The 16,195-nt window shown below is 40.1% G+C and overlaps 1 protein-coding gene across 1 annotated transcript in view; it reads right to left on the reverse strand.

Annotated features, from left to right (window-relative positions):
* RGS6 (regulator of G protein signaling 6) overlaps positions 1–16,195 on the reverse strand; it is a 278,796-nt gene that overhangs the window by 247,002 nt on the left and 15,599 nt on the right. The gene's annotated exons all lie outside the window — the stretch shown is intronic.

A 16,195-nucleotide genomic window follows, 5' to 3' on the forward strand; every position in this document is an offset into this window, starting at 1 on the left:
CCCTGTAGGCTGCTATTAGATTTCCTCTTTGCCACGCTCAACAAGCCCAGCTCCAGCAGCCTGCCCTCACAAGGCACGTGGTCCGGGCTCCTGATCCTCTTGGTAGCTCGTGCTATTTGGACTTGAAGCTCTCTTCTAGCAAGTTTTACGTTCCTAGCTACCTGTCACAGTGGTAGTTTAACAATCATATTGCCCTAACCTCAAAAACCACACAAAAATATGCTGATTCCTGCCATACCTGAACTGGCCTCTCAGTAAAAACAGACTTTTCACTTACCTGAACCTCTTACTTCACAGCTGACACACAAGGATAAATATAGCCAAGCAAACATCAAAATATACATACACATACGCACAGACACGCTTCATTTACAATAAAATTATTTAGGGCAAAATCCAGCAAGCCTTTTCATTTGTACTCGCACAAGTCCTGATCAAAAGCTTGCTAGAGTCAAGGGGAGCATATCCAACGACTTTAATTGGTTTTGGATTAAGCCATTAACAATCCTAAAGACAGTTAAATCTGAATTAACATTTTTGCAAGGAAAAGTCCAATTAGCAGGTAGAAGAACTCCAAAAGTAGATGCAGTGTGCTTCAGAAGCTGTCCTGGTAATGCACTGGGTTAGATCAAATCTCTTGTTCAGTATGGTACTAAGGCAGCTCTCAGACTTTAATGTCAGCTGAATACTTATTTTTGTTAATGATAGTAAAGGTATCAGTCTCAGCATCTGGGCCAAATTCCAATTTGAGTTATTACGTTTTGATCCAGCCAAATCTTTCTACAGCATCTTCGCATACAGAACACTTTTTCAGCTCTTGTATTGTCATTAAGCAAATTTCAGCTTTGAACTCTATATGTATTCAAACAAGAGTGGCTGCATTTCAGTAGTCTATGAAATTATTATGTACATTAAAATCTCTAGAAACATTATGGGCATTTATTTCATTTTAATTTGAACCCATTAGTTAGAAAGAAGCCCCATTCTACAGAGGCACATCCAATTCAACAAATTTAGCTTTGATTTTTTAACATTATTACCACTAAATTACTTTCCTCTGGAATTACAGTAGGCTGAAGCAAGATATTAATTTTGGCTGAGACTCAACTACATACTGAAAGCTACTGGCCACTTTAATTAGTTCAGCACTCCCAAAATCATTAAAATTAAAAAAAGTAGAGGAAACTAAGAATAAGCTGCATGCCACACACTTAATTTTCTCTGTAGGTTCATATTGTAAGCTTGATGTCAAAGATACTAGTTCAATCAGCAAGAACAAAGTATCCAAACATGCTGCTTTTGCACAGACAATCCAAAACCATGAATAAAGACACGGTAACTTAAAAGGCAGGGCACAGAACAGAGACAAAAAGCACTGATGATATGGAAGGCAGTGGGACAGTTTACCCTGTAGAACTCAAAACATCAAACGTCCCTCCCCATTCCCAACAGTAAAAAGCCACCCTCTGGCCCCAGCATCACTATGATGTCAAACAGCTCAACTGACCTTCTATGTGGTCACTACCCAGAGCCTTTTGCATTTATTTTTTTGAAGCTTTGCTCTCAGAGGCTCTGTCGACAGAGCCAGACAGATTACCAGGACCACTGATGCTGTTAGCATTACTGATGCTTCAGCTGCCTTGCATACAAATAGGTAGTGTCAGCTGCTTCTTCCTGAGGACTCCAAACATTTCCACTGGGATACAGGCACAGGGCAAAGCTCTGTCTAAGCTAAGAGACCTGTTAGCTTTAAAATGGGTCCCCAGCATCCCCACATACCACCCAGGAACCAAGGCAGGCACAGATGCACACTGAGGTTGGCAACAAACATGCAGATCAAGCAGCTTCCTGGATCCTGCTATACCTATTCTCATGCCATATAACTTACAAAGATCCTCCTGCACAGATCGGCTGGAGGAGGCAGAGACAAAATGTGCATGTCCTAAGGTGATGTTCCCTGCACCATCTCAGAGCAGGAAAGGCCACCAACCTGTTTCTCTCCACTCTTACATGTCAGAGCAGTAACTTTTGAGGGTGCGGCTGGGAAGACCAGCACAGGCTCTGGCTGTACTTCATACACACTTCCTTCAGCTGCCTGCCCTGGGGGACCACTTGCTGCAGCAACGGAGTAACCAGGAAAGCTGAGCAAGCTGTCCCCCTGCAGTTCATCTGCCCGTGCTTCCTTCCCCCCAGTGCCCCTGTGCTCGTTTACAGAGAGCATCACTACTTCATCAGGCTTCACAGCATTAAGATCCACTGGAAGGGGGAGTGGGGTCTGTCCCCAAATGCTGCCCCACAGCAGCCACCTTACCTTAAGCTGCCTGCCCAGCCAGTCGTAATAAATGAAAAAGGATGACCTACAGTATTTTCCTCATATTTAAAATTGGCTTTGAGGGACCTATTAACCTGTGTCATTATTCTGTCTCTTTGCTTCTCCACAGAACAAGATGTAATCCTCATGTTTCCGTAAATTATCATAATAAGGTATTTCATGCGAGGTTTCATTTTAGCTCCATGCATACACTGCTTCCAAAAGACATATTTTGTAAATTATCACTTAACTACTAGCACCACCGCCCATAGATTTGTGGGCTTTATTTGATGTGTCCATCCTGCTGCATGGAGCTCAGTACACAGAATCCGACAAACATATCAACTTCATCAGATGCAAATTTATTTATTTTTTTCCCTCCTGTTGAAGTCTGCACTAGTCTCTCAAAGAAAAGAAATAACTATATTACGCAATGTTCAGATGCTGGAAATTCATGACAGCTTCTCATTCATTCAGAGGAAGCACTAAGGTAGCTGACTTGAAGGGAACTACTAAGCCACAAAGAAGGTCAAGAGTAACAAATGCAAGGCAGGTTGGCAGTAACACTTGGATTACAACACTGAAGAAACAACTTCATGAACACAGCTGAGCTCTACAGCAGCGCTGAAGTAGTACATCGATTCCCTGCTGCCACTCCAACACAGCCAGAACAAATATTCTGACCCACTTCATTGCAGGGCCCCCTCTTTATGTAATAAATTTGATGCTGGCAACTATTTCCCCTTTAAGAGCAAGCAACTCTAGGATGCTATTTAATCAGGCCACCATCAATCCTGTGCATTCCCAAATGAAGCAAAACCAGCAAATTATTCTTTTCTCTCCGTTTCAAAGACAGGGGAAAAAATCCACAATGAAAACACTACAAAAAGCCATTAAATTAGGAGACAACTGATTTTGTCATGAAATTCTTTACACATTGGAGACAGACCTTGGACACCAGTACCACAACTGCACTACCCATCTGGGATTTCCAATGCCTTTAAGAACTCTAGATTTAACGATTTTGAGATGCACTTTAGCAGCGGCTACAAAACCCCTGAAACGTCAGATGCGTAAATTGAGGCCACTGTATCCCAAATGATTAAACCAGAGTGATCTAATATTCATATTTTCCCTAGAGTATGTATCTTTGTTTTCGAGTGCTGTCTTGAGACTCCTTGGCAGAGAGGAAGACTATGAAGTGCAGCTGAGCAGTTCTCTTTCCTGAACTGCTCTCAAGACGGCACTTTGAAACAGGAAGAGACAGGACTCAGGAGAACACATAAATATCTTATAAGGTGCTGGAACACTCAGTAATTAATTTTTCAGCGAGGAGAAGCTTTTATTTCAGCAATGTGTAAAAAATAAATTTTGAATTCCATACCCACTGCTTGGCTACTCATGCTCTGACCCAAAGTAATAGCAGAAATGGAAGAATCATGATTAAGGAACCTGCATAAAACAGGCCAAGAGCCCCTGCTTTTACTTAACCTGATTTCCACGGCAATAAATGAGAGCTACGTTTCCATTACAGAACTCTGTGGAAAATTTTGTTTTCTTTCTGTATGAACCTAAGAGAAAAAGAGCACTCTGGCTTTAATTAGGACAAGAAGGAGGGGGGGTGAAAGATCCTGAAAGCTTTACCGGCTTCAGCACAGAAATGCTTTTGTCATTCTGGAGTCTGGGGTAGGTTAGACAAAGCCCAAAAGCATTAGTCACACCAAACAGGGATGTCCAGTTTTTATGGAAGCATTACCTTAAAAATTACAGTAAGCCAGATTCAACACATGATCTGATGGGGAAAAGAATGTTCCTCTATCCCCCTCTCCTTCCTGAGCATCGATTTTGCCTTTTGCCCTACACAATTTTAACTCATCTCTGCTCGACATATTGCTCTTCCAACATGTGGGACCACTTGCCCTGTTTCAAGCTCTTCTGTGCTGTCCTGAGTAAACAATTAGTGATAGCCTCAATTAGCTCCCTGATTAGTTGACCTGTGTCTGCCAAGATCTGGAGGACAGCTTCAGACATGCACCTAAGTGATATGCTACACATTTCTACTTGTAGCCAAGAAGCCACAGAGAAGATAATCTGTTTCTTGTGATGTTTCTGGAAAAATTTCCAAGACCAAAAAGTCAGACCAAAATACAAATTCAAAAAACAGTGAGGTTCCCCCACTCCCTTGATCTCACTGTAAGAAAGAAAGAAAGAAATTAGGCTCCTACACTACTGCTGCGGCCCACCACTGATCCAATGGTCCCATCATAAGGATGAAAAAAAAGACTCCTTAGAAGATTGCTTTTCTAAAAAATGTAATGGTTTTGACATACTGTTTAATTCCACAAAACAGACAAGATATTGTAAAAAAAAAAAAAAAAAAAGTCATGGGAGGAAGAAAAAAAGCCAACAGAAGTCTGGAGTTCAGCTGTGAACTGAACACCTGATGTCACAGGATTGGGTTCAAATAGCTGTCCTCAATGAGGCAGCAAGAGAATTTAAATCAAGGCAACATGTTAGGTGGGTGCATTGCAATACTGAGCTAGTCTAGGTCTTCACCTCTGGATTTGATAAACACACCACCAGGAGCCCAATAAAAATCCTTAGTGATAACTCGTACACAAGTTTGCATAAACAGTTTCTTGCAATAAAAAAATTCTCATCCTGATACCCCCAAACAAATGTACTTCACAGTACTTGGCTCCTCTCTGAATTATAGAGCCATTTTATAATGATGCAAGTATTTGTTCAGCTGCTTGCAAACTTACTGAACTAACAATGAACAACACTTCCTATTAAATATTACAGTTGTTTCTTTCAAAGGTCTCATCCTTAGGAATCCAGGAAGATAATACTTATTTCCATTAGGTAAACATTTTGTCAGCAGTAATTCAAGTTTTGTATGCTAAGCATTCCACAGAGGTAAAAAGGGATTTCTTGGATCAGATTCCAGCATTAGGAATGAATGCTTAAGATCTAAGGCAGCAACGTTTGGGGGAAAACACCCCACACAACCCCCAAACTTAGTAAATACATATGTACACAAATGGTGAGGTCGCTGGGTTACCAAAGAGAGAAGAGAATAAAACAGATGAAACATTCAGTGCTCCAAGTAAGAGCAACCACATTGACTCTCACCTTGATGCTCTTAGCAATTACAAACTACTCACTACAGGCTGTGGAAAAGTCCTTTCCCATCAATCCCCAATCACTTGATTAGGCATTTACCACCATACGCACCACCAGCTTCATTCTGTTCAGTTGCTGGTAGGGTTTTTCTCTGGGGTTTGGTTTTGGGGAGGGGGGGCTTGGGTTTTGGTGCTGGGTTTTTTTGGTTGGTTGGTTGTTTTGTTTGTTTTGATTTTTAACAGAGACAGCCAGTATTTAGTGAAGCTCTGACTTCATGGATGGCATCAACAACAGACAACGAGGGCTTCCTTGTGCATCTCACAGACACTGCAGCTTCAATCTAGGGCTGGGTTTTGACCTTTCCAAGAGCTCTTCTCAAATTCTGCTGAAGTGAAATTGAAAGATAACTCAAGAGCCGGGTGTGATCTTTCTCCCCAAACTGCTGAGCACCAGGGGTACAAACATCTGAGAAGCCTCTTCAGGAGTTAAATGGGTGAGGTGAGGGGGTGCCTAGGGAGCTAGAGAGGTTCCTTTGGGCTGAAGCTGCTGCCTTCCTTTCTAATCTACTAATTTCCCACAAGATCAAACTGTCAGATCCTGTGGATACAGAACCCAAAACCATCAGAGCCAAGATGGACAGACTGGTATTTTCCAGACATCTCAACTCATGCTGCTTCAGTGTCTCCAGGGTAATTTCTTTTGCAAGGGCTGGCTGTCTGCTACAAAATCAACCGGAATTAAATGATTTCCAAGAGACTCACAAAGAGGTGGTAAATTGTCATTGTTTTCTTATGCTTTGGATTCAAGTCTGGCTGCAAGGTGTAAGGCTAAAAGCTAGAATAGCCACCTCCTCTCGCGTTACAATTTCCTTCCATAAACCAGTTCCCCAGCCTAAGGATATTGCTTGCTCTGTTCAAAATACTCTTGGAGTGGCACAGCTGCCACAGAGAAAGCTGGTCAACTGCCGTAATAAGCAGGCAAAAAATTAAGACACTAGGGAGAAAATAATTAAAGTATTGGAGCTGGTTTATCCATTCCTGCATGTTTTTGTAATTCATTTAGAAAGAAGCATCTCAGCTGCTTGTCCTTGAATGACCCAGGGAAGCTCTCTGCAACTTGACATATTTAAATGGTTTCTCTGGTCATCGACTTTTTTTCTCCACTCTTCAGCTGAATGCATCAAAACCAGGGTACTCCTACCATGTGCCCACCATGGGGTATATGCCCCAGCACACGACCACGTCCCCCTTTCATTGCTCTCCCTCAGCCTGGCAGATGAACTCGGTGCTATTGAGACAACAGTGACCCAAAGGGCACGCAACCTTCAGTTAGTTTCCACCAACTAAGAACAGCTGCACCATGAGAACCACAAAACTGTCAAATGAAACACCTGAGGGGAATAAACTGCAAAATGAGGTAGGAGAACGTAGCTTCAGTGTGCCTCCACCTGCACCTCAGAGGTGACTTGGGGCCTCATTCTGCAGCCAAACATTTCTGAAATAAATCAAGTTTATACAATTAAAGACAACAATGACAGCAACAGACTACAATTAGGGCTTACATGCAGCCCACAAGTGGACTCAGACACTTTTAAGACTTCTGAAGAAATGCTTTAAGTACTTCTAAATATCTCTTGCTATTCTAAGTCAGCTAATGCTCTTATTTTAGAAGCAATCTTGAGTCTTAACTCTCATCTCAAGTCTCAACTCTCAAATGCATCACCCGTCCAGTTCATTTATGCTTTCTGCCTACTTTTGGTGCATTCAACTTCAATCCTCTATTTTTCCTTCAACGCTATTACCCGTGAATGTCAAATAAACACGCACAAAATGAAGAGTTTAGCAAAGACAGAACCAGAGGACAGGCAACCACCACAAAATTTTTAGCCTGTCACAATTTCATGCAAGTGTGGGTCAAGGTCTTTCCTAAACCCCCTAAAGCTCTCAGACATCACTTAAGTGGGAGGAAGAGAGCACCATTGATGCTAAATACACTATGAGCAACTTAAACACCATTTTTATTGTTGAAAAAGAAAATAGAGGTTTCTTTCTTGCATGCAGAAAGGAAAACTTGTTACTCAAGATGTTTAAAGTGCTTTCCAGTCAAGAACACTTAAAAAAACAATAATCACAACCAAAGTAGGTCACCTTTCCTAGTAAGAGGACCAAGGAAAAAAGCACTTAGGCTCCCTGTTGCCAAAGAACAGATGCTTTCACATTACTAAAAAAAAATTTTTTCCACAGATAACTCTCCAGATGCAAGGCAATCATTGGACTATCTTCAGCGTACAGACAACATTAGTGCCATTACTGTAGCTCTGTTGTTCCACACATAGAAAAAAAAAAATAATTAACACAGCTCCAGTTAATTTTACTATTAAGAGCCCAGGGGGGAACAGTGCAAGTGACAAGAACCCAGTGCTGCCAAGGTTTATGTGACATTTTGTGCAAGTTATTGAATGAGCTAATTTGTATGTAGCTACAAGCACATGTTTAACAAAATTGTGTGGATTTACTGATGGGGAAAGGCATCTAATTATAGCATCAGTGAAGGAAATTCCCTTTATCTGGGGCACCACCAAAACAGCTCCTGCAGCCATGGCCATGCCAACAAGCAAAGGAGAATTGTGCTCGCAAGTACAGAGGTTGTTAAACAGCCTCCACAGCCCTCCAGCTCCAGGTCTCCCTTCTAAAACTGTCAAGACATAAGGAAAAAAACCAACATGTGAAACTTTCCAGAGGGGAAAGTTTTTAATATGCAATGGCCACCAAACCTATTTTCATTAAATGGGGAAAAAAACCAACTCAAAATAGCTGGTAGAGGAGGAGAACAGAAGTGACACCTGCAGCACTATACTCTGAGAATCTGGTACAGAAAACCATTTTCATCTAGAGTTTAAAAACAACCACAGAACCATTTCTATTTGACTCCAATCTCACAGAACCCCATTTTTACAAAATCAAAATACGAACAAAACTAGAATTGATCTGTTTTCTCTCAACCAAGAAACACATCTGAATAATTCATTAACATGTTCCTTGGTTAAATTCTTCTTCCTACGTATTCCACTCATTGTAGTCTCAACTAAAGCATGAGAAAAATACATATAATATTTTGTCTTTTCTCCTTGTGTATGCCACAAATATGTATTTGTATACCTTCAGAGGCACTGAATTATTGGTCCAAAGTATAATTTCCAAACACATCAATGCAAGGTAATATTAACGGACTCCATTAACATCAAAGAAAAGCAAAGTAGGGACATATCCTATTTAAATTAACACCTTTGTTCATCCTCTCCCCTCCCCCCCAGAAGACATGTAGCCTTTGAACTAAAATATCAAATATACTCAAGAATGAGAATACAAATTCTTTGTTAAGCAGACCTGTGCACTTCAGAGTCTGGTTAACCGGCTACATTTCATTCTTTTCAGTTCATTTAATTTTGGAGAGACAAGGAAAAAGAAGATACAGGACAACAGCAGCAGCAATAGATAAATAATAAAAGAAAAAGAAAAGTAACTGCTTCCCCTTGAACATGGTCTGACAGCTTCTCATGAAAAAAAGAGTCAAAAGTTTCAGGATGCAAAACATGAGTTTTTAAATGGAACTTCATTTGCATATTTTCATGGCCCTGCACGTGTACTTCTATTTATTGAAATGAATCGTCCCGCTCCTACTTTATTGCAGAACCTTATGAAAGAAGTTCATAATCCTCTGAAGTAATATTTTATTAATCAGGATAGAATAAGGGTTTAGCTGAAGTTCTATTACAAAACAAAAAATCCCATGGTTTCATGTACGTTTCATCCAATTCTATCCAAACTCTTTTCTCTTTCATCCTAATATTAGGGTTCAAGACAGCATCTGAAATAGCTAGAAGCTGCCTCCTGGAACGAGTTGGGCTGGCAGCTCTCTACTGCTTCACTACTTTGTTTGGTTTGTTTTTAATAAATGAAACAATCCCATGGCTAAAATAATGCTTTAGGCAGAAAGAAAACACTCATATTCTGCATCTTGCCCAAAACAACATGCAAAAGTAAATCAACAAACATAGTGAAAATAATCCAAGACCATAACTTAAAATGCTGACAACAACAAATACACAGAGAATGACATGAGAAAGATGCTGGGTGAATAAGAGAACTGTTTCCAAAAATGCAAGGCACTAAGCGCTACAGCTAGAATAGCATAATCCTACCCTCTAGCTGAACCTTCCCTTTTTATCTCTGTATTCTAAATTTGCACTGGTTGCTTTGCTAAAAATATACTTTGAAGTTGTCATAGCTATTGGTCCTGGCTCGTCTTTTTTCTGCCTCTGAGAACAGCTAAAGTAATAGATCACTGTAATTAGACTTTTATGGGTGCAAGAGACAGTTTGTTTCAGTTACAAACAGGAACTGAGGAAAGATGAGCCAGACAGAGAGGAAAGAAAACTAAATAAATTTAAGTACGACAACTGTTTCTAAATATGGAAAAAACTACACAAAAAAGTATAGGCTTATCACCAAAATCTCTAACCACAAAGAGGGATACAATACCCAAGAGCTAAGGCCACCTTTTCCAAGATTGGAAAGACAGATTCATATGTGTAAAATGCAAATCAATTACTCTGTGCATGATTTGAATGGAAAGATTTAATGCATATAGGATAGTAAGAAAATATGTTATTTTTTAAATATCTTTTATGCATGTTCTAAGAATGTACCTCCTATACTAGGCTAAACAATATAGCTGGGAATGACATAAAGGTTTTTTGTTCATCATCATTACTTCAAAAGCATGTAAGTATCTGTGTGTGTGTATATGTATGGATTTATATATCTAAAAAGAGAAACAAGAAAACAGTTATTTGAGGGTCTACCTACCTACCACATTACATGCAGTTCCCTATTAGTAACTTTGCACTCCACCTAGTGATCTGATTTTTTAACCTCAGCTAAGTCTTAACCATTACTGCAAGACATATGATGGAAAGAAACAACAAACCACAAAGTATCCAAAAGCCCTTCCAGCAGGTGGATCACCTCCAGCTGACCCTAAAAACATGCTCCTGCCACTTATATGAAAGCCTTACTTGTGTCTAAACAATGATGCAAGTCGGCTTCTGGAGTCCTCTGGGCACTCACTTCTTGCAATTTTACACTAATGCCTTACATCATTAATCATTCATATGTGTCTAACATGCAGAAATCAAACCCGCAGTCCCCACCCTTACCACAAGGTTCCCCAGACAGCTACAGTCAAGGTCGGTGGCATTAGCTTTGTTCAAGGACACATGTCAAACTTCAGCAGTACAAATTGTTTGCTATTGCATGAATAAAGAGTGTTTGCAGGTATTTTAGACAAGGAAACCTGAAGAGGATACAAACATAACACTAGAAAGACTTCTTGGCTCATTGCACCTCCTTCTCTACTTTTGCAAGAAATGACGTCGCACAGGCCTCTTCGCAAACATGCCCACACCTGTCCTGAACCCGCTGCCTTCCTTGGCCACACTAGTCCATGCAGCAGCTGCTCCAGAACTCCACTTCTCTGAGAATTAGGAATCACCTCCTAGTTCCCAGATTGCATTTATACACCAGAATTCTATAAAAAACTTGTAAGCTGAGGATAGTACTGGCGTGCACACTAACATCTCCCTCCTGACATTTATCCCTTAGAGCACTCTTGCAGAGTAACTGCCTCTCTCCTACCTCATTTTGTTTTGCTCAGCTAAATAAGCCACTTGTTTCTAGTCCATCCTGTGTAACCAGGTCATGTTTTCTGAAGAGAGAAGATGACAACAGAGAAGACTACACCATGACCTAGATGAGGCCATATCACTGGCCCTCTGCATAATACTACTGACACCTATCACTCCCCTGGAAATATTTCTCCAAGACACTCTGACAGCATTTGTGTTTTTCACTGCCATTGCACACAGCTGGACCATGACCTTCCTATGACTTATCAGTGCACTTGGGTCTCTCCTCTCTGCTGCTCCCACCCAGCAGATCTGTTGCACGCAGCCGTTCCCATCTTTGTCCCACACTGTACAGGCTCCCTCTCTCTGTGGGACTAAATTTAATGCCTCCACCGTGATTCCTCTCCCTGAGATTTTGCTCTATGAGGTATGGAAAGGAGAATTATTGAACGTTACACCTGCCATTACAGGAAACGCCAAGAGGGAATCTCCTAGATAAAAAACATCCAGCTCTGCCTTTACTGCAGCTGCAATTTAACAAGAAGCCCGTCTTGCACACAAGCGTTTCCCCCTCTCTATGCAGAACTTAAGCAAAGTTGTTGACACAGTAAATCAGCTGGATAAAGAAATTAGCAAGGTTTCACAAAACAGTCAACTTTTGTTTACAGTCACAGCACATCAGTATTTGCAGTGATAAATTAATTGAAACCTCCTTTTCAACATGCAATACAGAAGTGCAGAGTTAAAGCTGTCCTGCTGCCTAACCTGTATGTTAATACATCTTGGTAACACAATGGGATTTAAATTTATTTTCCAACATTAACAATGCTAGTTTGGGGGTTACTTATCAAAAAATTGTGTGTGCTTCAATTCCTGATATGTACTCTCAAATTCAGTCCAAGTTTAATCCTGGGTCACTCCTTTTAGTCTGGAAACAGAGTAAAAATCAGCAAGTGTCAAGCAAGATGGCTTAAAATGCTATAAAGTAATCTCTAACACCAATACAGAAAAATATCTGGGTACAACATGAAGACTATAGGTCTGCAGCGTTATTTGGCACAACCTAAGAGCAACCAAATAGTAGTCTTGGTGTTCTGACTAGCTCCCAATACCAGCATTATTATTTTTTTTTTTAATCTGAACAGCTAATTATAACGACAGACTCTTCCCCATCTTTCTGCTTCGTGGTCCATACATTTTTTGTACGCTTACATCTGCTTCACCACTGCTTGTCCTCCCATTTTCCACCCTAGCGCCACATTGGACCAGGTCTGACAGCAGCACTCCAGCTATTTGCCACGACTGGAGCCCTGGAATCTGCCTGGAGAAAAGCTGCTAATGTAAGGTTGCATTTTTCTTTCTTTTTTTTTTTTTAAATGATTACAATTCAGATCTTAAACCAGAATTTCAAAAGAGGGGTAAGGCTGCCAAGTACTGAAGGTAGCAAACAACTCAGATTTTTCTGAAAGCATCTTGTGGCAGCTGCAAGTTTGTATTACATTTACTTAGAACAGTAATTGCCTTCGGAAATTAGATTTTCCTGCTTGTTCAAAAGATTTATGATGAGTAACCATAAAAATTCAAAATTTAACTCACTAAGTGCCAGTGCTAGCAAGCAAATGCAGAAGATGCATCTGGCAAAATTAAGCAGAGATGGAAATGCACCATCAGATAATCCATGTCAATTCTTTGATGATACCCTTTGATATCCCTCAAGAGCATACATGCTCACAGTGGTTCTAAACATTCTAACAGTATGGTTTGTGAACTCTTCCCCATCCTAAGAGATCTCTCTCAGGAACAATTCGCCTTGCTATCCATTCTAGATTCTCATTTCTGTGGTTTCATCCTTCTTGTTATATTCCCCGAGTACTCCTAAACAATTCTTCCTTATTAGTGTTTTCAGTTCTTATTTGGTCAAGCCCTAAATATTTCAATTTTTCTTTTCTTTCAGTGAGAAGACAATTTTCCATCATCCTTTCTGTAAGAAGATTTGGTTTGCCAAATTATTTTGGTAATAGGTCGCCTAATAGGTCTGGTGCCAGAAGGTGTTTGTGAACAGTTTGTCTTTCAATACAATCTGCAGAAGGTGAACTTTCAGACCTGGATTATTGGAATGACGAGCCAAAAGGCCCCTGGGACATAGTAACCGGCACTTGGAAGCCAGAAAGACAATCAAGGCGGCTGGATTTCAAGAGAATGTGACAGGTGTTTAAAATCAATTGATATTTTCTGTTACTGTTTGCTTGGAGTGTATTTTTCTCCTCTCACTGGCTTTTCATGCATTTTTTTTCTTTCCATGCTGCAGCACCCACACAACGCTCACAGACTGAAGTGAGGACTGGGATGTCACTCACTTCCACAGAAGCCCTTGTGTATTGACATTACCTGCTCCTATGAGAAGGAGGGTAGTGCTTTTCAAACAGTCTTTTTAAGCACTGTGTACAACTCTTCCAGTAGTAATCCCAACAAAAAAATGCATCAGCATCTTCTGCAGATGTGGCCAGACTGATTAAAGAAAACATGGTTCCTACATTTTACGCAGAGCAATACTTAAACAGTAATGCAATTTCTGCAGAGACCTTAAATTTTTCATTGCGTATCACTATGCCACACAAGATAAATGACAGCACATCCTTACTGCGGCACTACCCACAGCCCTACAACCAGCCCAGGGCTAAGTACTGAGACATACAGAGATGAGAGGAAGGACAAATCCTAGCAGTGGGATGCAGCTTGCTTAGTTATAGATGTCTACCACATGACATAAGTACCTGACAGTGAGGTGCTCTAAGAGGCACCCATGATAGTCAATGGAGACCTAGTCAACACAGCTCACATAGTTTAGGGTACAATTAATTTTAACAAGCAGAGGGTGAGGCAAATCACACCCTAAGCACTACTTACCCTAATCAGTGCATCTGCAATACCTAATTCACACACAGATGTCTTCTGGAAGAGTAGGGCAACATTGAGCATTTTGGATTAAAAAAATAACATGCCTCACAATTTGATAAATATCAGCCCCCAAAAGGTTAACCCTGAAGGTAGAAGAAAAGACTTATCTCATTGAGACCATCTGCTGTAGCAATCAAAGCAGTTAGAATCCAATTGCTTGCAGGAGTCCATAGAGAATTTCACAAACTAATTGGAGTCAAAATAAATTAGTTTATTTTGTTCTGCATGGCCAAAATCCATCCCACTTAGTTTTACCTACCTAAATAAAGAGAACAGCCTGTTCTAGGCTTTTCTCCATAAACAAAGCAGAGAGAGATTGCTCCAAAGGGACACTCAGCACCACCTAAGATCTGATTTCTCCTTCAGATGTGTGGATCTCTTGCTAGTGATTATAAAGAAAACCAGGCTACCACAACCACCCTCTCTTGGCTTATGAACTTCAAATAGACTTCAGTAAGTCTCAGTAAAGAAAGCATGAACAATTTAGGGTTGTACTTCCAGGGCTTTCCTCCCTCAAAACCGACAAATGGGACAGTTATGACAAGCAACAAAATAGTTGACACTTACAGCAGGAATTACTGTGGTCCCATTATTGAAGCCCACCCTTATTTCTTCCTCCTTAGAGGGACCGACAATTGCATCTCAGGATTCCTGCTGTGAGAAGCAAACCTCTTCTTTTACTGTGACACAACACCAGCCCTGAACTGTACAGTATGCTGGCAGACTGTGTTGTGTATTTCAGGGAGTCCAGTGCAGTGTTTTTCTCATTCATTACTGGCAATCAAGCCATTTGAAAGGAAATGAGAGATGAAGAGCTAAACACTCATTTGGAGAGAGGAGAGATAATCAGGAGAATAAAAGTCTTGTCTCAGATTTTGCGTATGATTTCTCAACACTAAGGAACATATAATTGATGTGTAATACATATAACTAATATCAAACAGTAAACCAGATTTAGAAAATCAATCACCAATGGAAATTAACTTTGAAGAATAGGTATTATTAACCCTATTCATAAAAGCAACAAAAATCCTCAAAACAACCCAACAAAACTGACAGACATACATTTAATATTGACAAAACAGCATATAGTATTACTGAGCAATGCATGGAGCATGCTATTCTAAAAGATAACTGTGTATTTGACAGGTGACTATTATGAAGGGCTGATAATACTGACATTTGAGGAACACCAGTAGAGAGAGATGAATCAAATGGTATGAGTACATTCCCTGTTAGTACCACAGAACTTGCAAATCTTATTCAACAGCAACAATAATGAAACACTAAAAGGCAAAGAAATTGAGAAATGTCCTAAGATGAACAGAAAATGAAGCACATTCAAATAAAACAATGTTTTTGAGAATAGGTGTATTCTCTGCAGAGTCACAGATTTAATGCCCTAATTGTAGATCACGCAACCAGGAACTTCTTTCATAACCCATATCTGCTTCGGCCTGCTGGAGTGTTGGACCTCTCAGCAAACAGGTTCCAAAAAGATAATCTGACTAAACGACTACTGCTACTTCTAAATTAGCAGCTGAAGTGTGTTCATAACACATTCAAAACAAACAAGCCTACACATTACCCAGAAAATTTTCCCATGTTAACAATTCCAGATTCCAAACCAAATATGCAACAACTAAACCAAAATTATGGTTATCAAAAAGTAACACTTTAAACAACTTATGCTCTATATGAAACCTAAATTATTTTCTCAGCCTATGAAAGTCATCAAGATTGCAGTCACGCAAGCAGAAAGCAGTACCATGTACACCCAACACATTTTAGGCTTTTATAGCTATTTTTTAAGGTGTAAAAATGCGTAAAAATATAAATTTTACCCAGGATTGTACTACACCAGGAAACTTGATGTGAGCTAGCATTGTAGCTCTTGAGTTAACAGAATGGTAACTTATTTGAGCCATGCAAGAAATTTTATTTTTGTCAGAACCATACAGCACTTTCACATGCTACATAAGGAACATTTTGCAGGCTAAATAAAATATATTTACATGATTTCAGTAAATTACAAAAAGACTCCGTTTCATAGATAACAGGTACATCAACCCCAGAGTAAAACAATACCTTAGAAATGGGTCAAGAGATTGCTT

This window comes from Numenius arquata, chromosome 6, assembly GCF_964106895.1.
Source record: "Numenius arquata chromosome 6, bNumArq3.hap1.1, whole genome shotgun sequence".
NCBI classification, from domain to species: Eukaryota; Metazoa; Chordata; class Aves; order Charadriiformes; family Scolopacidae; genus Numenius; species Numenius arquata.